The 27725-nt window shown below is 37.1% G+C and overlaps 1 protein-coding gene across 5 annotated transcripts in view; it reads left to right on the top strand.

Annotated features, from left to right (window-relative positions):
- The window catches only part of LRRC4C (leucine rich repeat containing 4C), a 1396500-nt gene that overhangs the window by 253644 nt on the left and 1115131 nt on the right, over window positions 1-27725 (top strand). For 4 of the 5 annotated variants that reach the window (XM_055143221.1, XM_055143222.1, XM_055143218.1 and 1 more), the window contains exon 2: window positions 24146-24336. The gene's annotated coding sequence lies outside the window, so the exon portion shown is untranslated. Of the gene's footprint in view, window positions 1-24145; window positions 24337-24443; window positions 24461-27725 lie in introns of those variants that run through there. The other variant, XM_055143220.1, reaches the window with a different exon arrangement.

Genomic DNA, 27725 nt, shown 5'->3' with positions numbered 1-27725 from the left:
AATAAGAATCATCTCTTTGGGCTGGAACGATAGCACAGCGGGAAGGGCATTTACCTTGCACACAGCCGACCCAGGTTCGATTCCCAGCATCCCATATTGTCCTCTGAGCACCGCCAAGAGTTAATTCCTGAGTGCATGAGCCAGGAATAACTCCTGTGCATCACCGGGTGTGACCCAAAAAGCAAACAAACAAACAAACAAAAAGAATCATCTCTGACACAGTGCCAGAAGAAACCTTAGACAAAAGTTGTAAAGGCTTGAAGAAGACTTTGGACTCATAGAGTAGAAATTCTGGTTAATTAGATGCAGATGACTTAATCGTAAATTGTGGTTGTGGGGAAAATATTAAGTGTTTTTCTTCTTAAGGATAATGATTTTTTGCCACATCCTGTGGTACTCAGGCCTTATGCCTGACTGCACTCAGGTATCAGTCCTCATGGGACTCAGTGCATCATGGGGAGTACCAGGTATTGAACCTAGTTTGGGCATATGCAAGGCAGACAAGCTACCCAGTGTACTATCACTTTTGTCCCCATTAAGGGATTTTTATTTTTATTTTCGGGTCACACCCGGAGATGCACAGGGGTTCCTCCTGGCTCTGCACTCAGTAATTATTCCTAGCGCTGCTCAGGGGATGATATGGGATGCTGGGGATCGAACCCGGGTCAGCTGCATGCAAGATAAAAACACTACCCACTGTGCTATCGTCCAGCCTCCCCGTTAAGAAAATTTTTAAGTGTATTTATTGACTAAAAAATATGGATTTCAGGAAAGATATTGTGACTAGTGTAGCAAATGTAGACGTTATCATTTGAATAAGATGTAAAATTATGTACAATTTAAAAAGGCCTGGGGGTACATAATTAAGAGATCTCTGGCTTGGTTCTAGAATACTCAATCTAATAAAAAGAGGGCATGAGTCAAACTCGACTACCATGAAAGAATGGGCTTTGTAGTAGGAAGATAATCAGTAGAAAAGCCAAGTAGCGAATATCCTTTTCTAGAATAGCTTTTACATAGATTTTTCCAGTAAATCTTTGTAAATCATTCTGAAAACCAAGAATATGTTAAGAAAGAAGGAACTGGGGTTGGAGAGATAGTACATCTGGAAAGGCACTTGCCTCACACACAGCAGACAACTGACCCAGGGTAATCCTGGGCATCTCATAAGTCTCCTGAGCACTGCCTGGAGTGATTCCTGAGCGCAAAGCCAGGAGTTTTCCCTGAGCATCCTGCAGTGTGGCACAAATTTTTAATAAAAAGAAAAAGAGGAAAGAATTGATTGTCTCAAGAGTTGCTGGTAGGTCAAATTTGCTGAAGTGTGAAAAATGTTCTTTCGACATTTCAAAATGGAGATCAATGATGACCTGTTAAAAATTATCTGGGTGTAATTACAATGGAAAATTCTCTTAGAAACCAGGCCAAGAGAACAGAGGGGGAAGAAGGCTGAGACTCAGGAGAGATTTATTTCCAGGAGTTTGCAGAGAGGACAAATAAATGCCTTGGTATTGAGGAAGAAGGAGAAGCCAGGATTCAAATACCTTTCTGCCAAGCAGAAAAAAAAAATGTCTCATGCATTGTGATGCAGTGTCCCTCACTTCAGAGTAGACCAGCTTGGAACTTCTAGTTGATTAAATTGGAATCAAATGGACCCATAATTCTGCGCAGCAGTTCTCTGCACAACAGAGTTAAATTTACTACAACTCAGTCAAGGGTAGCACATGCCATATAACTTGCCACCCGGCTCCTCTTTGGGTTTTGATTTACTCAAAAGTGGTTTGCTGTTGACTGAAATGCAAACAAATGTTTCCTTGGAAAAAGTGCGCATAATGATAGCACTTTTCCCTCCTGCTCCCATATGCATTCTCTTTTTCAAACTTTAGCACCACTTCTGAGACAATTAAGATAATTTGGCCATTTAAGTACTAACAGCCACAGCGGTCTTAGAACCACTTACTTTTTTAGTACTAAAATGCAGTAAAAGGACATTATTGCTTATTGGAATTTTAATGTCTTTTTATTGGACTTGAACTATAAAGTGCATTGGAGTTGACTTTGTGTTTGTTCTTAAGTAGACATTGAGAAGCAGGAAGAAAGGAAAGAAGTTTATTAAAATTCATCTGAAATGACTTTAATTTTGAAATCACTCTGGTGGTAATTTTTGAAAACATTGTTTTGACTTGAACTGAGAGGATTATGGACATGTTAGGAGAGACTTTTTTTTCCCCCTTAGGAGATATTGAAGCCAAGATTAAAAAAAAAAAAAGAGAGAGAGAGAGAGAGGGGGGAAGGAGCTTCTGGTCCTTTCAAATTAAGAGTTTGCTTTTCACAAGTAGAAAAAAATTGTATTTATTTATTTTTGTGGTTGTCAGGAAGCCACTAATAACTCAGATTCACACCATATAACCCTTTAATAATGCAGTTAGCCTGCTGGAAGCCAATTGTGCCCTGCACTTCACTTATAATGAAGGCTGTAATGGAAGGACTTGAAGGTCAGCTTACCTTTACCCTGCAGGGTGAGCTAATGTCCAAGCCTGCAATGAATGGCATTTTCATGGATGAGATGTTTGGGTAATGAACATTCTGAAAAGTTGTTTTTAAACATTGAACGTTATCACTCTATTAAAATCAGATAGGGAAGGGTGTCTTGGAGAGATAGCCGACTTACAGGTAGCTGAGCTAGGGTTTAATGCTAGCAGCACAATTTATTAATTGTGTAAGAAGTTTGATGCACAGTTTTCTTCTGCCTAAGACACTGACAAAAATAACAAGAACTTGTGAGCAAGTTTTCTTCTTATGAGCAAGAAGAAAACATGTTTGCAAGAAAACATCTCAGCAAGAATAAAACATGTTCTAAATCAGGTGTTCAATAATTGCTCACCTAGTACTCAGCAAATTAGATGGGGATGCTTCCTTCAGAGGCATTCAGAGAGGAGTCAAGGCATGTAGGAGCGGGAGTCTGACCTATGAGAAAGACGATTTGTGTTGCTTTGATTACTATAGGAGCGGAGTGACTGAAACTTTTAGAGCAATGGAAAGTAGATAAAGGAAGAAGTCCCACAGAGTGGTAATGGTGTGCTTTACTGGGTGGATGAGCGATGATGTGGTATATGGTAGGAGGGCCAGCAAACCTTGTGGCCAGTGAGACATCTCACTATGCAATAGTGTGATGGAAAAAAAACACACAATCATTGGAGCTACTTTCTGGAAGTCTTCAGTCAGGGCTATAAACCAGAGTTGATCTGTGTTTAGGAAAGAACTAATTGGATCTGTGTTTAGAAAACTAAGTTATGACTTTATGAAATGAGTTGGAGGACAAGGACTCGAAAGCCATAAGACAACCAGGTGTCAACATCATAATTAAATGAGGGAACTCAAGGACTTTAACATTGCCAGAAAAAAAAAAAAGATGGGGATGCAGACATAGCAGAATAGGTAGGACACTTGGATGAGGCCAACCTTGCACCACATGTGGTTCTTTAAGCAATGTACGTAGAAGAGGAGTAAGCCCTGAGCATACTTAGGTATTGTCCAAAACACACAGAGAGAAAGTTATGTGTGACTCCAAAATTTTTATAGACATTAACCTTTTTGTTCTTTTTTTTTCCCATTCTTATTTTCAGTACTTTTGGGGGCAATTAAAAAAGATCATAAAATTACTTTTAAGTAGAAGAGAACCTCAAGGAATTACCTGATGATGTAAAGACTAAATTATCAATTGAGAATACATAACTTTACTTAAACACAAATAAGTGGCAGCTAGTAAAATCACACAAATTGAACAACTTAGGTGTGCAGGTATGAATTTTGTCTCCATTTTACAGATAAGGAAAACCAAAGCATAGTAATGATAAATTACACATGCAAGATACCAGAGCTAGTAGGAGTCAGAAACTAGGTTTTCAACAGGACAGTGAATTTCTGGGAATAATTCCTTTGACCTTGTGATTGCTCTAGTGAAAAATGCAAGAACTAAATCAGATGCTGCAGCAAACTACCTGACATTCTAGAAGAGTTTAAGAACTGCTATTACATTTGATGAAATTCAGAGTTCAATTGTCTTATTTTTAATCAAAATGCATCAGGGCAATATAGGAAGAAATACAACTGTGACAATCTAGGGAACAAATTGAAATTTTTGAAAGCAGTCTAAGAAGTTCAGTTAAAAAAATACCCAAATCCAACCTGGGAGAAATAGTTTTTGATTCAAACCTTAAAAGAGCTTCTCTGGGGGCTGGAGTGATAGCACAGCGGGTAGGGCGTTTGCCTTGCACGCGGCTGACCCGGGTTCAAATCCCAGCATCCTATATGGTCCCTTGAGCACCGCCAGGGGTGATTCCTGAGTGCATGAGCCAGGAGTGACCCCTGTGCATTGCTGGGTGTGACCCAAAAAGCAAAAAAATAAAAACAAAAACAAAAGAGCTTCTCTGATGTTTTACAAATTCTGATAAAATTTCTTTCTTCATTATTTTCCCTGCCCTTTGTTATTAAAAACTGTTATTTCAAAACTCAAAACTGTTATTTCAGCATCAGTTGTTATGTCAGCCTCTTAGCTAGCTTCAATCTACTCTCACTTTTTTTAAAATTTGTCTGAAATAACCGCTTCTTGCTAACCTTTTAGAAAGATATTTCTCACAAGCAATTAAATGAGGCTTTGTTTCTATAACTTGTGACCTAAAGGACATGTTTCATCTTTGTTTATCTGTTTATATGGAGAACATCAACCACTTAATATTTTCAAAGCTTTAATTTGTCTCCTTTTTCTTTTTTTTATATGATAACATAGGAAGACGTTCTTGAGAGTAGCATGCTGACAAAACAAAGTTCACTACATTCTTAAAGTAATCTCATTTGGCCTTGTTAGTGGAATTATCCATTGTCTTCTCATAACCTGACTATAAACTGAATGTGCCTAATTAAATAAGGTTCCTTTCGCTGGGTTAATAGGCAAATTTATAGGAGCAATTGTTCAATAAAAAGCAATCTGAAGCAGTCCTTGGAAATGTGATTCTAAACCTTGGATTTTGTGATGTGCTTCTGTCGATCACTTAAAAATAATTGCAATTTTATTTCCTCTCTACTAAGATGGAGATCTTAATGCCTAGTTGACTGTACTATTATGAAAAACCAAGGCATATACACATATGCAGTTTTTAGTAATGAATTATAATGATACTAATAGGCAGTAAGAAATAAACTCCCTGTCAAGGCTGTTTTATAGAATTAATATTCTGCATTTGATAACTTAGTCCTATGGTCACATAGTTATAAGTAGAGGGTGGACTATATAATTTACTTAAGAAGCAAGGGAGCTAGGTAAAATTTGAGATTTACAATATTAAGGAGAGATTTTATTGGTAAACAGTGAAGGTATCTGCTTCAGATGATAATTTTATCTTTTAAGTTGGACTCAAAATAAATGAAAAACTTTGGTAAAATGTATTCATATTCTGGTGCTTTATCTTTTTAGCTTAATCAAGGTAATAGATGTGACAACTGTTAAACAGAACAAAATGACCAATTATAAACTAGGATGATTTTGTTTTATCTTTTTATAGTGAGTGTTTATTTTAAGTGCTTGTGTCTCAAGTATTAGAGAATCACTGAATCATAAGTCAAAAGATAATTTTGTACAAAAGGGTCAGAGATGTTTAGAAACTAAAACCAGAAGGGGAAAAAAGGAATTGACATAAACTCTAGTGTTTGAAAGTTGGCAGTTTCTGAGACTAAATTAAAGTCATAATATTTGACAAAGCTATGTGATGATTTTTTGAAATCATGATCAGATTGTTCTGTTCTTCCCATACTATGTAGCATGTAAGAAAACTTAATTTGAAATGAATACAAGAATTTGATTTTTACAGATGTGTGTGTGTTTCACAGCCGTGTTCAGTGGTTGCAGTGACTATTTCCAGAAATTATCTGTTAATCTGTCCAAATGATGGTTCTGTATTCAGGGATAGCGGTACTGGGACCTTCTGGGATACAGAAAGCAGTTTTGCAAGCCTCTAAGGCAATATCTAGTACTTCTCAGGGGACCACACAATGCTGAGATTTGAATTCAGGGCTTTGTGATTTCTAGTTATGTGCTTTTGTCCTTGATCTCTCTCCACAAATTTAACTAGTCTACAATGACATATGTTATTCTATCTCTTAGTCTTTTGCATGGAATTGGTATGCTATATAATAGAGTCCTTAATAGTTAATCCATAAAATAGAACTAATGGTAAATTGCTGGTTCTAAAGTGTTTTCATTGTCAAAGACAAAATAATGGAGGTAAAGATAAAAGATAGAATCAGTACATTCTACATGATCCAAAATAATACTGGCATATATCCCTAATCATTGAGTATGCCTATTATTTTACTTTGTTCTTTAATTGATACCTAGCCACAGGGTATCTGTGTTCTGAACATATGAGGTAACATACTTATCAATTTTTGGTGTTTTTTTTTTAGATCTTAAATAATACTTTGGATTCTTTCACTTTCTCCAAAGTGGCTAGGCTGATTCAATACATACACGTAGAGAAAAATGTGTGTAATTATTTCATGAAAAACTATGAAACAGGAAACTGAAAATATTAAAGCATGCATAAAAAGTAAAGTTAGTCTTTGGAAATGGTTGTACGGCCAGAAGACTAGTATAGTGGGAAAGCCACTTGCCTTTTATATGGTCAACACAGGTTTGATCAATGGGGCCATATATATATATATATATATATATATATATATATATATAAAATAAGGGGATGTGTCCTCATCTTTATTCTAGAACTATACTGACCTTAAGTGTCATGGCATTAAGTGGAATGGCTTTAAAAAGGCAAACTACTCCATTTTTGATTTAAATCAGAATCATTCCTCCTTGTAATAATTGTGAAAGTGGGAAATGATTATGCTTAAGCAATTTATAGAAACTCTAATAAAAGAAATGATAAAGTTGAGTCTCATTGAAATAATTCTTCTGTTATTAACAAGTGCATTCATTGATGTAGCAGCCAACAGAACAAAAGTCAAGTTGGCTAGATGTATTAATTTGTGATAACTCGAAGGCCTTCCTGCCTAATGAAGATCACTGCCTCTCTCTCTCTCTGTAGCCCCTCAGCACAGTAGAGAAGAGAGAGGGTGTATCTTCTTTTGTAAATGTCTTCCCCACACACCACACTGTAAGAAAGAGTTAAGATGAAAAAGAGTTGTGATAGAATCAATATAATCAGTATAAATTCTGCCACACAAAAAGAGGATTATCTATAAAGCTTTCTTGACAAGTCTATCAAACTCCATCACCACCACCTCCACCACCACGACTATCATCATGTGGGTCAATAAAGCAGGTATTAGCCAAATTCACTTAGGCACCTACGATCATTCAACATTCATATCCTATTCTTAAAGGATGAGAGAGTTCTGATACTGCCTTCTTTTCTTCCTTTGAAATCTCTCACTTCCATTCCTCTGGAATTCCTGCATTTTATATCTCTTGTACTTTCTTTCACTTTTTTTTTCCTTCTTGGCAACCTATTGATATCACCAGCTCCACCCATGAGCTCAATCTTGATCTACATTATTCATACTCAGTATATTGCATGGTGACGTTTAAGCCCAACTAGCCCTCCACGCAAGTTGTTGTTCTAAAGAATAGATTCATCATTCTGGGGAATAGCACTTGGAAAATTCTAGTACTAGATGATGAGTCCCAGGAAAGTGCCACATTCCTCCTGGGCAGCGGCAAAATCCACACGAATTGAGTACATGTTTTAATAATGTGTTGCTCTGAGGAAAAATAAAAATGGGTTCTCCCAAATGTTCTCTCATTTTAAAGAGACACTCTTAGGTACTTGAGATAAGCACTAACGACGTAATGAGGCAAGTTACACAGAACTTAACAATTTACAAATGCTTGAAAAACAAGATAATTTTACAACCTGGATAAAGAGCTGCATCTCCAGACTTTGAGTTCATAGCCCTCCGAAACAACATAATGGCCCCTTAATTTTCCCTGTCAATAGAGACAGTGGATCTCAATGCACTTATTTGTGAGACTGTTTTCAATCCAAGGAGAATAAAGCTCCTTGTTTCACTGTGGTATCTTAAGAATGAAGAAGCATTTTTTCGGTGCTTTTACAGCCAGCTTAAGGAAAGCTTCCCTATCATCCTTGAGCAATCACTAGGTACAAATTCCTCACAATCTCTCTCAAAATAAAAAAAGAGTGTGTATTTGAATTACAAATTAATTATATTTGAATATGTATGTATATATTTGAATGGCTATATGTATTTAAATATAATTTTATTTGCTATATATATATATATATGTATGTATGTATATCTGAGTGACTATACACTCCAGTTTCTCAATAGGGAGCCTTCCCCTTACAGGGTTCCTTATAACCCCTACTAGCACCAATTAGGAAAATACTTATGCAAAACCTTGGCTCAGAGAAATCCTTGGCTCCTAATTCTGGTTTTCCCCAGAAGCAAAAGAACAGTTTTGCTTAATGGGGATTCCCACATATATAAAATCAGAATACTTTAAAAAGATAACAACAATGGTGATTCCATTTTTTAAATTAAAATAAAATAGCTTCTTTTTCTTTGTGATCTCTTTTAATATTAATTGGAGGGCACACCTCCCCCTCAGTAATCTGTGTTTTTGCAACATGTATATTTCTAATTAGATTGGTCTTCCTCACATTTTTTCCTACTCATGCATTTTATCATTGTGATATGGTTTTCTCTGTATTTCTCTGATTTTCCCCAAAGCCTACCATCAGGAATTAGATGTGGTAATGCTTCGGGACATCTGCAGTTACCTAAGCTATCTGCAGGCAACCAGAGCTAATCTAGTGTCATATTCCAGAAATTCTCATACCACGCAAAAGCCTAAAGTTTTCTGTTTTTCTTGTTTATTTGTGCCAACACAAAGACTGATTTCAAGGACAGACAGACAGACTTTTGGTGGTGGAGTCAATGTTCACAGTCTAAACTTGGACACCTAAAAAAAGTCCTGATTTTTTATTATTAATTTTTAAAATGTTATATGTGGGTGAGCTACATGTTATAAAATAAATATTTTTTATTTAGGCATAGTGATATACAATTTGTTATACTAGATTTTTGGGCATATAATATTCCAACACCAAGCCCACCTCCAGTGTCAACTTTCCTCCACCAATGTCTACGTTCCCTCCCAAATGAACCCTTTAGTACATGAGTCACACTACATTTTTATTAAAAAATAAAATGGATAGAATTACATGAAGTTGTGAGGGTTCAGAAATTCTTAATAAAATTTCAGTGATTAGAATTGTGCCTAGCAGTGATTTGTAAGTAGTTGTTCGAATGAATAGACTATCAGAACAGATGGACATATTTTTATTCATCCATTTATTTATTCAACAAATATTGAGAGCCCATACTTTTTGAATCAAGCAATATAAGTTTCCTACTTATAGCTAAGGATATGACTTTGAGAAAACAATGTGTATTTTTTTTTAAATTATACTGTTAACTGTTCTTTTAGTTTTTGTTTTATGCCAACATTGCATCAGTATATAATTGTGTTAAAACACAAAAATGAAAAAGAAAAGATGGACACCGCACCAGGGAGTTTGATGGCGATGACGAGGCAGGTGAAGGAAAGAACAGAGCCAGGCTGGTTGGTCTCAATAGCAGTTTATTCCATTCCCATCTCCATTCTCCTCTGATTCTCCTCCTGCTTCTTCCTCCCCCATCCTACTTCATTCTCCTTCTCTGGATCTCTCTTGGAACTTGCCCTGGAACTCGACAGCACTCGCCCCCAGCCCCCTCTCATAGCCACCTTAAATCCCCTGCATCCGGCTCCTGATGCTGCGGGCTGGGGCTTATGCATAGGTGTGGTTACAATCAATAGGGGGTAAAGTTCTATCCCTTAGGGGATGCTTTCACTAGGACAGAATCTCTCTCAGCAGGACATCCGCCCAAGAGCGGAATCCCATGGGTGTGTTTCTCCTCTCTCTGTCCAACTAACATATAAGTATTCATATTATGAATCATTTTGTATGGACATAGCACGAGATGCATTAAATTTATAGAATTGCTCTCCCCGGGTCACCTCGATCTCAGACTACAGCGCTCAGGCCAGATTAGTCTTTCCTAGCCCTAGCAGGGTCCTACTCTCATCATTGCTTTTGGATCATGACATGACATGCCCATGACCAAGCTCTTAACATATAGTTAAGCATTAGGCACTTTGGCCAGGCCCATCTAGATGCCAGGGTAGCACATAACTCACAGCTTGCCCTGGGTCCGTCCCATCCCTCGTCGGGACCCTGCTTTAGAGGGTGCTAGGAAGCAAGGGCAGCTGAGGCTTAAATCCAGAAAGCAGATGCCCGGGAGGGAATAATATTTGAAGTCAATTAAATCCCATGTTAACAAGGCATATTAATAAAAATCTTTCTTTGTCCATACAAAAAAGGATATTGTTTTAAAGTAAACTATTCAAAAGACATAAGAGAGGAGAAAGACAATATTAACTTACAATACAAGTACACCGTCCTAGCAAGGTCTGACCTTACAAATTAACATAGTTTGATTAGAGGAAGAGCAGATAAACTGGTAGAAGTGGTTACAGATAAACAAAGGAATGGGAGTGACTATAGTCTCAAATTTCTTGGTCAGAAAAAAATTTCACTATTAATCACCCCAAAGTAAACCCAACAGAGTTTCTGGAAGTAGTGCCAAGATATTTTTAATCACAAGAAGTCATAAACAAAAGTTTATTCAAAGCTGCACTAATACTTAAATATAAATTATGACGTTGAGCTTCATAAAGCATTAAAAATAGTTTAGGGGGCTGGATCAATACCACAGCAGGCAGGACACTTGTCTTGCACCTGGGTGACCTGAGGTAATTCCCAATACCCCATAATGTCCCCGAATTCATCAAAAGTGATTCCTGAGCAACCACTATAAGCTGGAGAGCCATAATTGCTATTTTATTCTCACAATAGAAAGCATGAAACATGGGAGTCAGAGGGGTAGTACAGTACATAGGCTGCTAGCCTTGAAAACAGCACACCGGGTTCAGTCTTCAGCACCCCATATGGTCCCCTAAGTCTACCAGGAGTAATCCTGAGTGCAGAGCCAGGACATCCTAACCACAATAAGGCCTGAACACCACTGGGCATGGCCTCAAAACAAAAGCAAACAAACAAAGAAAAAGAAAAAAGAATAGAAAGGATGCAAGAATCACTTTTAATCTATTAAAATTATGCATGTACATAAGGCACATCAAAAGAACGTTAATATCCGTTTGTTAGTATTTAGCTTGGACTGGAGAGATAACACAGTGAGTATGGTGTTTGCATTGCACACGACCGACCAGGGTTCGATTTCTCCCTCCCTCTTGGAGAGCCAAACATGCTACTGAGAGTATCCTGCCCGCATGGCAGAGCCTGGCAAGCTACCCATGGCATATTCGATATGCCAAAAACAGTAACAACAAGTCTCACAATGGAGATGTTATTGGTGCCCACATGAAAAAATCAATGAACAACGGGATGACAGTGCTACAGCGCTACAGTATTTAGCTTTAGTGGGTAGCTAGATAGCAGAGCCTTAGGGAAGAGTGAGGGAAACAAGCAAACTATACTTCCCTGTTTTTAAATTTCCACTTTGCAATTAGGGCATATATAGAGAAAACTATGTGTGCTTGACTTTTCCAAAGAAAAATAGTTATCATAAACCCACTGCAATATTTAGTATCTTTATTTTGTCACAATACTTAATAAATACACTATATCAAATTATATCTTCAAAAGTCACTAAATATATAAATTAAATATATATTTCTCACATAAATCTCAAGAAAGAGATCTTTTGGATTCTAATGATGGGAATACCTTTATTTTATTTATTACTTTTTTATTTGGGCACTGTAATTTGCAAAGCTTTGAAACAGAGTTTTAGTCATTCTGTGTTCCAACTCTAAAACCAACACAAGTTTCAATGTCCCTCCACCAACAACCCCAGTTTCCCTCCCTCTCCCTACATGCCTTCTTAGCAAAATCTTTTTTCTTAAATTTATTTATACTTTGGGTCACATGCTTACACTAGTATTTACAGTTAGGTTGTCAATGTACATAGTTGCATCATCTATGTACAGCAAAATGCCCAAGACCTTTGACTAGTAAATGCCTTTAAGCTATCATATGCTATCACAAGTCAGCTTTCTCATTTTCCCCTTCCTCCAATCTTTACCCCACCCCCGACCATGGAATTCTTATTTCTATAATCCAGAATCAGAGGTTTGTCATCATTCACTGCTTTCCATTCCATGTCTTGTTACTCTTGTTACTCTTATATACCTCAGGTAAGTGAGAACATCTGGTATTTGTTCCTCTGACTCTGACTTTGCTTAATGGGATGCTCTACAGTTCCATCCAGCTGCAGAAAACTGCCTGGTTTCATCTTTTCTCATGACTGTATAATATTCCACTGTGAATCTCTACCATAAAGTCTTTATCCAATAATCTGTCATTGGACATTTGGTTAGTTTTCATTTCTGGCTATTTGTACTGAGTGCTACAAGTACCATAGGTGTGCATATTTTCTTTTGAAATAATATTTTTGTATTTTGGGTGGTGGAATTGCTGGATAAGATGAGAACTCTAGTTATAGTATTTTGAGAAATATTCATCTTGTTCTCTATAAGTGCTGACCCAGACAGTATTCCCACCAGCAGTGAATAATGATTCTCTTTTATACCACACTGCTTGTTTCCTATGTTGATATACGCACTTTTCACTGGGTATAGGAAGTTGAGCAAGGAGAGATTCTTCAACAAATAGTGTGGAAAAACTGCATGGCCACATTCAAAAATATGAACTTAATCCTCATCTCACATCATACACAAAAGTTAACTCGATATGCATTAAAGATCTGAAGATTATACCAGGATAAATATAGAGAGGAAAATATAAACAGAATGCTTCTCACTCTAGAATATAAATCTCCCTTGTATAATCAAAGATAAAGTCCCATTGACAAAGGTAACAGACATAAAAGTAAGCAAGTAAGACTGCATCAAAACAAAGTTTTGACATGGCAAAAGAAACCAGACTTAAAGAAAACAGTATCTTACTAAATTGGGGGAGATATCTGTGTAACACACCATATTAAAGACTAATACAGGACATAAAGCATTAAAAAAGCTCAGCAACAAAGAAACCAAAATCCCGCCAAAATATGGGGAGAGGAGATAGACACTTCCATGAAGAGGACATATGAATTGGCCTATAGCATATGACAAATGTCCATTGTCATTTAATATCAGGGGAAAACAATGTATTTCAAATCAGCAAGAATGGAATAAAGTTGAAAGATAGCTAAATGGGCTGAGAACATACTTTGCATGTGGGAGCCTCAAATTTGACCACTAGCACCTGAAGATCCCCATAGCAACACTCAGTCACTTCTGAGTACTGAGTATGGACTAATCACTGAGCAACACAGTGGTACAGAAACAAAACAAAACTGAAGTGCATAGACTTGAACATCTTTTAAAAATTAGTTTGTGAGGACACTCTATACTTACAGTTTATTTTTATTGTATTTGTTAATAAGTTAATAGCTTAGCTTAACAGTTTAGTTATAGGTTGAATAGGTTGTTTTAAAAATTTTTATTGCTTGGTTTCTTATCACACCTATGTAATTTAAAATTCAACTTGGGGGTTATAAGCACGCCCCCTACAAACACACACACACACATACATACACACACACACACACACACGCACACACGCACAAATGATGAAACTTCCTGTGTGGAGTAGTTAAGAGGGAATACTTTTTTGGGGTAGTGTAACAACAGTTCCTTGGTATCATCAGAGAGGTAATATTTAAACATTTTTCCAGAAGTCAAATAACAAATGATAAATATGAGTTTCTAATTCAGGCGTCTTTACTGGCTTTCTCATTGATTCTTTAATGTAATATATAATTCAATTCTTTACGTGGCTTAGTTGACCCATATCTCATTTTATCTTTAACTTGTGGATAAATGATTTTGTTTTCTTTCTCCCACCATAACTGAGTCATATTAAAAATCTTCTCAATATTTGACCATTTCTCATTTAGTCTTTCTGTGCTTTCAATTCATGTGAATAATAATAAAAATTTCTGAGTGTTTGGGGGAAGACAGCCTGAACTGGAGATGCCATGTTGTCATTAGCATATTAGGATCAATGCTTGTGGAATCAGCATGTTTATAATTAGTTGTTAATAGCTGGCCTCTTCCCATATTGGAAACTCTCTCAGAACAGTATGTATTTGTCACAGTTTTGGTTCTAACACTAGATACATAAATATTTATTTCATCCATTCATTCACCAAACTGTTGTTGAACTGCTCTTAGGATTTCCAGCTGTCCTACGAGCTGGCATATAGCACTTAGCAAGGTCTCTTCATAAGACCCACTGTTTGTCTCCTGTAAGTTAGAATAAAGGGTAGGCGGATAGTGCAGGGCTAGAATTTATGCCCTGCAAGAAGAAAGTCCTATGGGTACTATGCTCCTAGCACTACTAATTAGTTAGTACCCCAAGCACCACTGGGGATGTCTTCCTCTCCAAGAAAAATGTATAATATTTTTTTAAAAATGCTTATAAATATTGGAAGAAAAATAAGGGAACATAGAGATAGAAGTTCTGGAATGAGAAATGGAAGAGAAAGCAAAACATTTCTCTCTTTTTTTTAACAATAATACTGTTGGGGATTCTCAAAGATAGAAAGGAACAAGCCACATGGCTGAAGAAATCATTTCAAGGAAAGGAAGGAGGAAATTACAAAGGTTCACAGAGATGAAAGGATAAGGCATTCAAGAAACAGCAAATTGATCAAATATTGTCAAGAACCCATAAGCAATAAGAAGTAGCAGTGTAGAATTTTTATAAATCTTAAAAGAAGGAAAATTATTCAAACTGAGGATGGGATTGGTGTTGAAAAATGTAGGCCTGAAACTCAACTACAAATAACTGTAAATCTTGGTGCCTCATTTAAAAGACTTTTAAAGAAATAAGTAGAAAATCACTGGTATCTTTGAATCTACTTTATATTTTTAAGTAATTCTCCTGATGGGCCTCTGCCACCCGGAACCCAAGATTACTTGGTTCTTGTCTTGTTTGGCAGAAAGGAGTTTCGGGAGTAGACAAGCAGTGAAGTAAATAGATTTTATCTGGAGGGCTTTGAAAGGTGTGGAAGGGAAGAAAGAGAGGAGAGAGAGAGAGAGAGAGACAGACAGACAGACAGTGACAGAGAGAGACAGAGAGACAGACAGAGACAGACGGGGGAGGGGAGACAAAGAGAGAGAGTGAGAGAGAGAGAGAGAGAGAGAGAGAGAGAGAGAGAGAGGAGAGAAAGAGAGAAAAACATGCTCAAGAGAGAACCCAGGATTCTACAAGGGCAGAGAGAGCCCCTACACACATCCCAGCATTAGACATGAAAGCATAAAATTACACATCTCAAAAGGGGAGATGCACGGGGCCGGAGGGATAGCACAGCGGGTAGGGCGTTTGCCTTGCATGCGGCCAACCCGAGTTCAATCCCCAGCATCCCATATGGTCCCCCAAGCACTGCCAGGAGTAATTCCTGAGTGCAAAGCCAGGAGTAACCCCTGAGCATCGCTGGGTGTGACCCAAAAAAGTGAAAAAAAAGGGGAGATGCAGGGTACACGTGCTCATATACCACATATTCTTGGCCAAGTGGGTGCAAGCCGCACATGGGTTCCAGCAGTATGTGTGTGCCCTTTCTTTATTCAAGGTAGCTTTTATGGGGTTTCTCTAAGCTGCCCCCACATGGGGCTTCTACTTAGGTAAAAATCCATTGCTAATTAAAGTGGGGTTGGGGATGGTGATGGTCTTCTTTGAAATTCCTTTCCTGACCTTTTGTTTCTGCAGGAGCTTCTCTCCACCTGTTGCTAGCTCCAGGTGAGGGTCTTAGTAGGCCTTAGTTCCTGTTTATTCCTGTTTTCTGCAAGGTTGGCTTATGCCATTGCTTTGGGAGGAGGCCTTCCCTATCCTGCCTACATCACTATTGAAGCTAAATTTAAAATACTGAGATACATAAAAGAAATCATTTTGATCCCATTAGTTCTACATTCTAGAAATAAATATCATTGCTGCCCTGTGTTTATTCCAGGCTTAAATCCATATATATGGGTCTGGAGTGATAGCACAGCGGGTAGGGCATTTGTCTTGCATGCGGCCAACCCGGGTTTGATTCCCAGCATCCCATATAGTCCCCTGAGCACCGCCAGGAGTAATTCCTGAGTGCAGAGCCAGGAGTAACCCCTGTGCATTCCAGGTGTGACCCCAAAAGCAATAAATAAATAAATAAATAAAATCTTTATATAATACATCTTGCACAAGAGATTGTTCTATCTCAAACTGAATACAAAATTGTTTTCTGATGCTCTTATATATGAACACATAGTTTTGCATACAATTACAAAATTTTCAAAACCGAAAGATTCTAGTGAAGATTGCTAATGAGTTTATTATTAATATTTTTGGGGGGGGTTTCTATGCCACATTGGGCCATGATCAAGACTTATTCCTGGCTCTGATCTCAGAGATTACTCCATGAGCTGCTTGGTAAACATGGGGTTATGGGTATCAAACTTGGAAAATCTGCATGCAAGGCAAGCACATTACCAGTTGTATTATCTCTCTAATCTGAGTTGACTTCTGATTTTTTTTTTCATTGTAGATGTTGATATTAACAACCTTTTATTTTCTTCCAGGCCAAATTCCATGCTGTCTTTCTTATGTTTTCTTCAATTTTTACCTTTGAATTGGGTTGAATTGAATTTGTTTCAAGTTCTTTAACCTTTCAGTTCTAGTAGTTTAGGTTATTTGTACATTTGAAGGGTCTTTTCCCTAAAGAGTAAAAGGACACTAAGGATATCTTATCATTTTAAAATGGCTATCAAAAATATCCACTAAAATTTGTCGAATGTCTAGAGAATAAAAAGTTAAGAAACAGTTTTTTTTTTCCTTATTTTGATTTCATTTCCAAAATTCACTGTCAACATATTCACTTGTTTTGACAACTACCCAGGAGATTCTGTTTCCTTCAGGTTAAAGTAGAGTTGTTGAAATTCAAACATAAGCTCATTCAATGAAGAAGGCTCATACAATTGGCAGGCTTATTGACTTGACTAAACATTAGCCTTGGCAAAATAAATTTGAACAGGCTGCCAATTCACAAAATTGCTAATTGTTCTTACTTGACTAAATCTTGGTTAATATTCAGTCTTTCACTCTGTTGTCCATATGAAGACTGTGTTCAAATGTTTTGTGAACTCTATTTCTTTTATTTGCTCAAAAGTTAGAAATTGTATATAACTGTTCAAGTATACTTTGTTTCATAGATATCAATGAATTGAGAGGTGAAAATGTGATATACAAGCATATAATTTGCATTATATCTTGATAATTAAGCATTTTTATTCATTCAATGAACATATGATTTATGCAACTAATAGTTAAAGAATGTAACTATCAACACAGGACTTTTAGAATATGGTTCCTATTGTTGAGGGAAATTTTTGCCCTATTCCTCTGTCTGTCTAAATTTTTTTCTTTTTGCTTTTCTTTGGGGGCAGTCACACCTGGCAATGTACAGGGGTTACTCCTGACTCTGCACTCAGAAATCCTGGCAGTGCTCAGAGGACCATATGGGATGCTGGGAATTGAACCTGGGTCAGCAGCGTGCGAGGCAAACACCCTACCCACTGTGCTGTCACTCCAGCCCCCGGTCTGTCTAAATTCTTATTGGTTTGGTTATATAGTCAAATTAACATCAGACATCACTGTCACAGTTACTGCCATCCCGTTGCTCATTGAATTGCTCGAGCTAGAACCGACATCAGACATAGTAGCCAAAAGGACTACATTTGATTATGTATAGACAAATAGTTGAACCTGTGTAAAATATAAATTTCGGAGAAAAATGAGGCAAAATGGAGTATTATCCAGAACTGAAAAACAAGCAAATGGCCTGGGGAAGCAAGGACTGAAGATGGGAACGCATAACCTAAGGAAAGAGTGATTCATCTGATATTATTGTAAAGATAATACCTTTATCTATGAGGTAGATATAAGCCTATGTCTATCTCTGCCATAGACATAGGCTTCACAGGTGGAAAGTTATTTCAATTCAGAACTTTTATTTTGGGTAATATGTTCAAATACTATTTAGGTAGTTATGAGAGTGATCAAAGCTTCTTGTGAGCCTAGGATACTTGCCTGCCAACAAAACTCAAAGAGTCCACATGCTAAAGTGGCATCTTGGGGATGTCTAATCACTTATAATGAAGTAGTCATATGAAAATGAAGTGTTTATTAGCCAATAATGATCATGACCGCTCCCCATCCCTAGGACATTGGATGATTTCTGGACACATTTTAATTTTCATTTCCAATGGGCAGGCAATACTACAAGTACCTAACAATTAGAGGCCAAGTTTACTGTTCTGCATGCACATAGTATCACACATGCACACCTAGAAATACGCAAATATACACAATTGGTTACGCTGATCCAATAAACCAGTCTATCTGGGATTAAGAAAACCTGGTTTTAAATCTGTCACAATCTCAGAATGAAGAATAGGAGACAGGCATGTTATTATGCCAGGATAAATAAGGTTAAATAAGAAATACATTTCCAATAGCAATGGGATATGATAGAAGATGTTTTCATCTTCCTCTGGAAAAGATTGAGAGATTTGATAAACTAATGTTAAACTGAAGAGGAAAAGAAGGAACAAGGAGAAAGCATTACAAAGAGAAACAAGAGCTTGAACAAACTCATAGAATATGGAATTATAAATAGCTTAATTAAACTGGAGTTCATTTGTGGTCAGTGTAATGATACAAAGATATGTCAAAAGTGAGACTAAAGTGGTAGCCCAGGACTCAATTAGCAATATTTAATTTCATAATTTATAGGGGGAAAATATCCTATAGTAAAAGGAAATCTATCAGAAAGATCTGTGAGATCAAAGAGTATAGATTTTGGGTTTTTTTCTTAATACTTCTGACAATCAAAGGAGAATGAGGAGAAAACAAATGATTAGTGACATGAATGTCGATGTGGCTGAAATCCTGAGAGACTGTCCATTCTCACTGAGGGGAAGGGTTTGACAGATGCTACTGGGTAACAGGGTCAGGCTAAGGAGGTTCAGTGAATTGGATTGGTCTACACAGAGAAGTCAAGATATTCAAATAGAAAATTTCAAAAATGAGTTACATAAAATATTGAAGTTCATTCAAGGACTTGTCAGTCAAGGTGAACATTAAAGGAGACGTTTATTCTCTCAAAATAGCCACACTTAATTGTCAGTAGAAAAAAAAACACAGAAATGAGCTCTTTTTAGAATATGTGGTCAGAGATAAGATGAGCACAAGAAAAGTTCAATCATGAGAGCATAAGTTTCTGTCATTGAAATAAAGATGATACAGAAAAAAATCCAGTTTTTTATGCGAGTGAAAGAATAGAAGAAATATTTGTAAAACATCTAGCGAAAAGTCAAAGCAATAGAGTAGTGAGGAGGGTGTTCACCTTGCAGGTGGTGACCAGGATTTGACCACTGAGCACCACATGTGGTCACCAAGCCCTACCAAGAGTGATCCTTGAGCAGAGAGTCAGGATTAAGCCCCAAGCACTGATGGGTATGGGGAGGGGAGGGGAAGAAGAGGAGAAGAGGGGGAGGTAGGAGAGGGAATGGGTAGGGAGAGAGAAAAAAGAGACTCAAAATCAAAAAAAGAAGGTCTACTTAGATTCAGAGTGAAGGAAGCAACTTAAGGCAAGAGACCTCAAATCTCTGAGCTTTCAGAACTGAGAAACAAACTAAGTCCTGGGTCTGGCATTTATTCACCCTAAGAAGAAGCCCAAATCATAGGATTTATGGATGTATGAGATTTTTAATTAAGGTACTGTGATCAAATATCTTTGTAAAGATGCAGGTCAGTGAAAGTCAGCCCTAGTAACTTAGAAAAACTTCTGGTTGAAATCATTAGGTCAGTAGTATCAGAATAAAGAAAGAAAATACGGTAAACAGCATACTAAAGGAAAACCCACAGGAGATGTTTTAGAGAAGAAGATGAGAAAAAAAATGAAAGAGAGAAGGTTCAGAATTTGTCTGGACTGAAAAATTGTCTGAGCTAAAAATAATCACAATTTACCCATCTGCAGAATGATTGTGTATGTCAGCTCCTTGCTAGGATGATTAAAACAATTTAGCACCTAGGTACATGGCAGTGAAACTTCAGATAATACACAAAGGAAAAAAAAACAATCCTGAAAGCAATCAAAGATGAACTATCGATTGCAATCTAAGGAATGACAATGAGAAGTACAGAAGCTGCCTTTTTATTGTGATTAAGACAAGGGATGATCACTTAAAGGGTGGTAGAAAAACTGTTGTCAGCCTAGAGGTCCACACTTAGTCAAACACTAATTTGTGGGTGAAACCAAGTAGAAAATAATCCCTGAACTCCCTGTAAGGGATGATTAGAGAGAGAGGACAGAGGGGAAGTAGTTAGCTGCCTTGCAAGCAGCTGACTCAGGTTTAAACCCTGGGATCATATATGGACCCAACCCTGGTCTAGGAGATAACCCCGAGTGCAGCGCTAGGACTAAACCTTGAGTACATCTGAGTGTGTCCCCCAAACAAAATGAAACAAAGCAAACAACAAAATATCTATAAAAATGAGGAAATCAGAGACTCACTGGAAAAATCATTAGATGTTAAAGATCAGTGAGAAAGATGGAACTATTCCCACCAAAATGAAGATGGATTGGTGAAGGAAGATTCAGATGACATACAAGTGAATAGGAAGTGAGTTTGAATGTCAACTAGTAGGTAAATAAGTGGATTAATGGTGCACGCTAATTTCTTAATCAGATAAGGAAAAAAGAGAAAAGTTGAAATGGCTGAAAATAACCACTAGGTGGATTTCACTCTGATAATATGGTTGATTTTGACCTGACCATGGGCATGGATTGAAGAAGAGAAAGGACAAATTATAAAAAAAAAAAAAAAAAAATGTTTACAGTGTACAGTTCAAAACAAAGATGCAAAGACTAACTGGTTATTTACAGCACCAAGAAAAAGGGCAGATAGAATCCAGATCCACAAGGTTGTAGAAGAGACAGAAGTGGCTGGACTTAGGAGCAAGTATGGGAGAGTAGGCTTTTAGAGAGATCATTTGTTCTGAGGGAGGAAAGAAGTTGAAGGTGAGTACTGTATGTGATCACTGTCTCCATGGGGGTGCAGGAGGCCTCTGAGAGAGTTAAGAACTCTTCCTTTACTTAAGATTTGTCTATGAAAATCAAAATTCTGAAACAGGGCAACAATAAAGTGACTGAGATAGTTCCCTTGCATGCACAGACCTTGGTACTGGATTCAATCCCTGGTACCCCATATTGTCCTTTGGGCACCATCAAGAGTAACCCCTGAGTGAAGAGCCAGGAGTTAGTCCTGAATATCACAAGGTATGACCTCCCCACCCTTGCCAGTAAAAAGAGTAAAATGAAAGAAAAAATAAAGAAAAGAAAAGAAGACTTAAGCCACATCCTTACCTGAAGGAATGTATGATCTTTTTTCTTATTTTTGTTGTTGCTATTATGGTTTGTGGGGTATGTCTCTTATCAGGGGTCAAGTTTTTGGCAGTAGAATATTTCATGAGGGATGGTTCTTCTGATGAAATGAATTATATTTTCAGGTCCTACTCTTTCTGTAAAGAATGAATTTTGCACTTTAATATGTATTGTTTGCTACATCAAATCACCGTGTTTATTTTAGAAAGCCATAAATGGTCCACAGAGGGGAAGGATGTGTGAGTTGCAGGCCAAGCCTTTTGGGAAATAAGCAGGAACCAAGACTTTACATTTCTATGTTCTCCACAAAATCGGCTTTCCAAAAATAGCCTCAGATAAGCTGTAGTCACATTTGAATGTCATGTTGCTATTATTGTGATGACAGAGAATCATTAAACCACTGCTAGTAGTAAAAGCAGTTATTTCTGGTAATAGTACTGCTCTGTCCTTGCAAGGGGAATCGTGTTTCCTTTGAAAATTATTATTATTAATATTATTATTATTATTAATTATTTGGGGGGACACACCTGGTGATGCTCAGGGCTTACACCTGATTCTGTATTCAGGAATTATTCCTGGTGGGACTTTGGGAACCATATGAGGTGCCAAGGATTAAACCTGAGAAATCAAGGCAAGTTCCCTATCCACTATATAACTCTAGTACGAACAATTATATTTTAAATGCCATCTGGAGACCCATGTTGTCCTGAAAGGAAAAGCATGGACTGAAGTTGGACTTCTACCATCATTTTATTACTGTTCTTTGAATTTGCTGCAGCACTCAAGCTCTTAGTTCTTAGAATGGCCACAGTGCATGGTCAAAGAAAAAGGTTACACCTATTTGTGTTCTCCTTAAAACTTTGTCCCGTATGGAAAGTAACTGAAATTACTTCCAGTCACCAGCATGAAAACCCAACCTACCTCCATTAAATCCTCAAATTTTTTTTCCCACACTTCTTTGTCCAACACATGTATTGCGTTAGTAGAGCTATGACCCTAGAGTGTGAGATATGTTGTCTCTGGTAATTCTCACAAAATCCATTCAGGTAGATAGACAGATGTTTTGACCTCAGCCAAATAAGGATATTAACATTTCAAGATTGAGGGATACTTTCTGAAAGCTATTGGAATTAATATAATTGGGCCTTTTTAAAAGCCTTACCTCTATGTGTGGGCTGGAGCAATAGCACAGCGGGTAGGGATTTGTCTTGCACGTGGCCAACCCTCTTTGAGAGCCCAGCAAGCTACCGAGAGTATCCCGCCCACACTGCAGAGCCTGGCAAGCTACCTGTGGCATACTTGATATGCCAAAAGCAGTAACAACAAGTCTCACAATAGAGACATTATTGGTGCCCGTTCAAGCAAATCGATGAACAATGGGGACTACAGTGATGACAGTGATACAGTGATACATCTATGTGTATGAGGTCCTGTGTTCAATTCTAGCATAATGAAGTAAATAAACATATAACCAAATGTATGTTGCTCAAACCACCACAAGTCATGAGAATTGATTGAAAAAAAATTATATCAGGGCTTTCAGCATGGCAGAGATTTGTATCCTTTGATTTCACAATGGTGTTTTGGGATATCTAAGAGGAATATAATAATTTTGACCATTAGACTCCAGAGATTTTTGACACACTCACAAGGAAAGCATCTCCATGCTTGATATGATAAATCTAGAACTTATCAGTTGGGTTATATGACATTCATTTAGTTCCAAATTCTATTTGGATAGATATCCACTGAGAGAGAACAGTCCGAGACGAACAGCATCTGTGTGTGTGTGTGTGTGTGTGTGTGTGTGAGTATGCACTTTCAAGTTTCAGCTCTTTATCAAATTTGTTCATGGGAAAATCTGCTCTCTTAGCTTTTTGCAAGAATGCGTAGCTTAAATATTTTGCCTTAGCAAATTTTCAGATTTTCAAGTTTTGGGAGATTGTCAAGTTTTGTAACTAGCCAACTATTACTTCTCAAGGATAGCTTGATTTGCACTTTGATTTCACTACATTGCATAGTTTGGTATGTGCAGTGCATAATTGTTGAATAAAGGAACCAAGATATAGATAAATAATTGTGAAAAATGTGTAGTTACCTAGACTATCTTCGACTCAAAACACAGGCATTCTGTTCCTTTTCAAGAGATGAAAACAAATATCTAGAAGCTACGTAGAAACTTAGCTTTTCAAAAGAAGTCTCTCTTTTATAAAATACATCTGTTTCTAATATGAAACTCAGATGTACTTGGTTTTCAAATAATCCTACTGCACCAACAATTGAGTCACATACTACAGAAGAAAAGCTATGGCTCTTAATAAAATCCCAAAGATTTATTGTTCAGTTCCTTCTGAGATATGACAAAAATCACTTATTTGACTGAAAAAAAATAATCTCCTGAAAACAAACCCTGAATTTTAAAATAGTATTTTGGAATGTTCCCTGTGTGTAAGTATGGTGATAAACACTTGACATAGATTATCTCATTTAATCCTCACAGAAACTGAGTGAAGTGTTTACTGTCATTATCCCTATTTGATGAAGAGGATACTGGGGCTCACAGAGAATTAATATCAAGTCCAAGATCATCTAATGTCAAGTAATCAAGAGTGGATGACCTGAAAGCTTATACACCAGCTGGGACCAGCCTTTTATTGAGGGGAAAACGTACAAAGCCAGAGCTGTGAGCAGGTGAGCAATCTTCTCAGTCGGTATTCAGGGAACTGAAGGCTCAGACATCTGACTTAAGAGGGCCCAGTCTTGAGCTATGAGACTCAAAAGATGCATGATTGAAGGAAGATCTGTTCTTCTTGAGGTGGGTTGTTTCTATGGTTCAAACATTGATAGAGTTCTTTGTTGTAGTAGAATTGTGGCTACCAGCCTTATCTTCCACAAGAGCATTTGAAACAGAGTTCACCACTTTTATGCTGTGTGTGAGAAACGCTTGTGTTCATGCTGATGTGGTGTTAGAATTCTTGACTTTAAACTCTGCTTATCAGGATGCTATGAGAATGCCTGCCTTAAGCGTGCATTTATGGCCAGTTTTCATATCTTCTGCAGTTTAATTCCCAGAGGGACCTGTGGTTTGAGAGGAGAGAGAATAGTAACTACCTGAAAAAGAAAGCTTTCGAGAATTTCCATTTCAGTGGAAGTCAGTTTTACCTATGACCTACTTACTCATAAGGAAGAGTACTCTATTCAAATATCAACATCTGTTACTTGATTCTAGAGTACATACAAGTTTTATGTTAAATTTTGTTTCATTCTTTGTGAACCATCGAAAATTCTTAGGTACTATTCACCTACTTCTGTAACTAATAATTTACTGTTCTGGAATTCTGTGCTGCAATTGAATGTGTGATCTAATTTGTCTGTGAACCATTCAAAGGAAATATGATATTGACCATAGAAATGATAGTCTTGTTCATTGAGAAAGGGCATGTTCTTGGATGGGCAGTGGGAGTATTAATGAGGCTCTTTTTATTCAAAGAAATAAGTACAAATATAGAATTTGTGACTTATGTGCTGTATACAGATAGATTTGGGATCTTTCACTAAACTAATGCTACTAAAATTTAGTCTCAGTCAGTTGGTGTGTCCTGTTACAGAATAATTTACTATCTCAACTTCAATTCTTAGTGCTGCAATGTCTAATGTTGTTCTTTCCAAGAATACTTCTTCAACTTTATACATTTATAAACCTTGCAGATATAAATGTCTTGCGCTAACAGAAATTATAGACAGTTTGATAGTAATAACATCTTTGTAACCAAATGTAAAGTTCTTGAAGTCAGAGTTGCATATGTTTCAATTTCTATATAAAAAACATGCATGGATGTTATAATACATTATTAGATTGATGATTTTTGTGAATTAAATATTTGATACTTATTTTGTTTGGAATATTAATTATCACATTATTCATGTTCTTAGGGTATTAGCACATTAATTTTAGTTATGTTTATTTGAAAGTTAAATAGAAGTATTTTTCATACCAATGATTATATATGGTTATTATTTTATAAGTGGGCTGGAACGATAGCACAGCAGTAGAGCATTTGCCTTTCACCCAACAGACCTGTGTTCGATTCCTCTGCCCCTCTCGGAGAGCCCGACAAGCTATCGAGAGTATTGCACCTATTAGGCAGTGACTGGCAAGCTACCCATGGCGTATTGGATATGCCCAAAACAGTAACAAATAAGTCTCACAATCAAGAGACGTTACTGGTGCCCACTCGAACAAATCGATGAGCAATGGGATTTTACAAGTAGAGTCATAATTCTTAGTTTTGCTACATCCAAATAATTTTTACCTCCAATGGGAAGAAATGCTATTTTCAAAATATCTTATTAACCATAAGTACTTTGAAGTATATAGAACCAATATATATATGTATATATTCAATAGGGTGGGGAATTATTTAAAGTATATTTTTAATTCTTGGGATTATCATCTATTTAAATATAACCCCCTTCAAAATGAATGGAATAGTTTAACAGAATCACAGGAAAATTCCTATTCACAAAACTATCTTTTATAGATAGTGTGTTACTTAAGAGAATGAGACCTTATATATTGGTTGCTTGTCTTGAAAAAGTGATTTCATCTTTCTGTGTTTTGTTCTCCTCATTGACAGAAAAACAGTAGTAACAACTTAGTTAATAAGCCTGTGAAGAATCATGCAGACTGCTTAGAGCAGTATCTGGTACTAAGTAATCACACAAAAGAGATAGTATTGCTATAGTAATTTACACACCTTACATATAAGACACCTATTTCACCCAGATATTTTTGTACATCAGAAATGGCCCGATACTTATTTTGGCTCCAGTATTTCATCATCCTATAGAATCTTTAAGGCTCCCCTGTTGTGTCATAAGAATCCCGGTTCAGATAAATCAAAATCTGAATATATAGTGGCTTCATAATATCTATAATGTCTAATCGAAATTAGGACTCCTCTAATTCAGATGCATCACCATGTCTTTCTACCATAATGTGATGGGTGTCCTGCTTGTCTTTGATGAGTCTAACAGAAAGTCTGTTTAACACATCTGAGATTGGGACCAGGAGGTCATGGCCATGAATGATAAGTATAGGACTATCTTCCTGATGGCTGGTCACAACAGTGATCTGCAGGTCTGAACAAGGTTTGTTTTCTCTGCATCATTTTACAAAGTGAGACTAGTACAGACCTACCTAGAGTGGTAGAAAAGAACATTCTCAGATGATGCCCCTGGGTTATCATATGGCACAACCCCTCCTGGCCACTGCATCCCAGGTCAGAAGAACTTAGAAAAATCAAAATGGAAAGATGGCTGGAGAAAGCAGTAGGGATGGGAAATGTGTGCTGAAAGTAGAAAAAGTAGATAATGGAACAAACATGATGACCTCTCAGTGTCTGTGTTGCAAGCCATACTGCCCAAAAGTAGAGAGAGATTATGGGGAATATTGTCTGTCATGGATGCAGGGAGAGGGTGGGAAAGGGGGGGTATACCCGGGATATCAGTGGTGGGGAATATGCACTGGTGGAGGGATGGGTGTTTGATCATTGTGAGCTTGTAACCCAAACATGGAAACTTGTAACTATCTCACGGTGATTCAATAAAATTTTTAAAAATTAAAAAAAAAAGAAAAAGCAGAATGGAAGAAACACCTTGCGTATCATGATTCATCTAGAACATGGGGGTACCAGGGCAAAGAAATAGAAACTACTATAGGCCATGATCATTATAATTTTAAATATAACATCACTTTTATGTTGAAACTTATATATACCCCACTGAATTTCAAGGTTCCTTGACCTTGAAATCTCTAGAGGACAATCCTAAACATTTTTTTTTTGACTTCTGAAAACTTGCTTTGTTGCACTTTTGTATTTTTTTTTCCTGGACTTTATCCATTTGACTTTCTTCCCAGTCACCCATGCTCTGACTTTCTTTAGATAATTTGAAAATACTGACCATAGAGATGCCAAGGGTGAAAAGAGACCTTATACCCCACTGAACTCCAAATAACAATTCTCTTTTTCTCACTCTCAGAGGAATTTTTGTAACCTTGTTGGAAGTATTCCTATTGT

This window comes from Sorex araneus, chromosome 6 (assembly GCF_027595985.1).
Source record: "Sorex araneus isolate mSorAra2 chromosome 6, mSorAra2.pri, whole genome shotgun sequence".
NCBI lineage: Eukaryota > Metazoa > Chordata > Mammalia > Eulipotyphla > Soricidae > Sorex > Sorex araneus.
The sequence above is the reverse complement of the archived record's forward strand: the minus strand, read 5'-3'. Positions and strand labels throughout refer to the sequence as shown.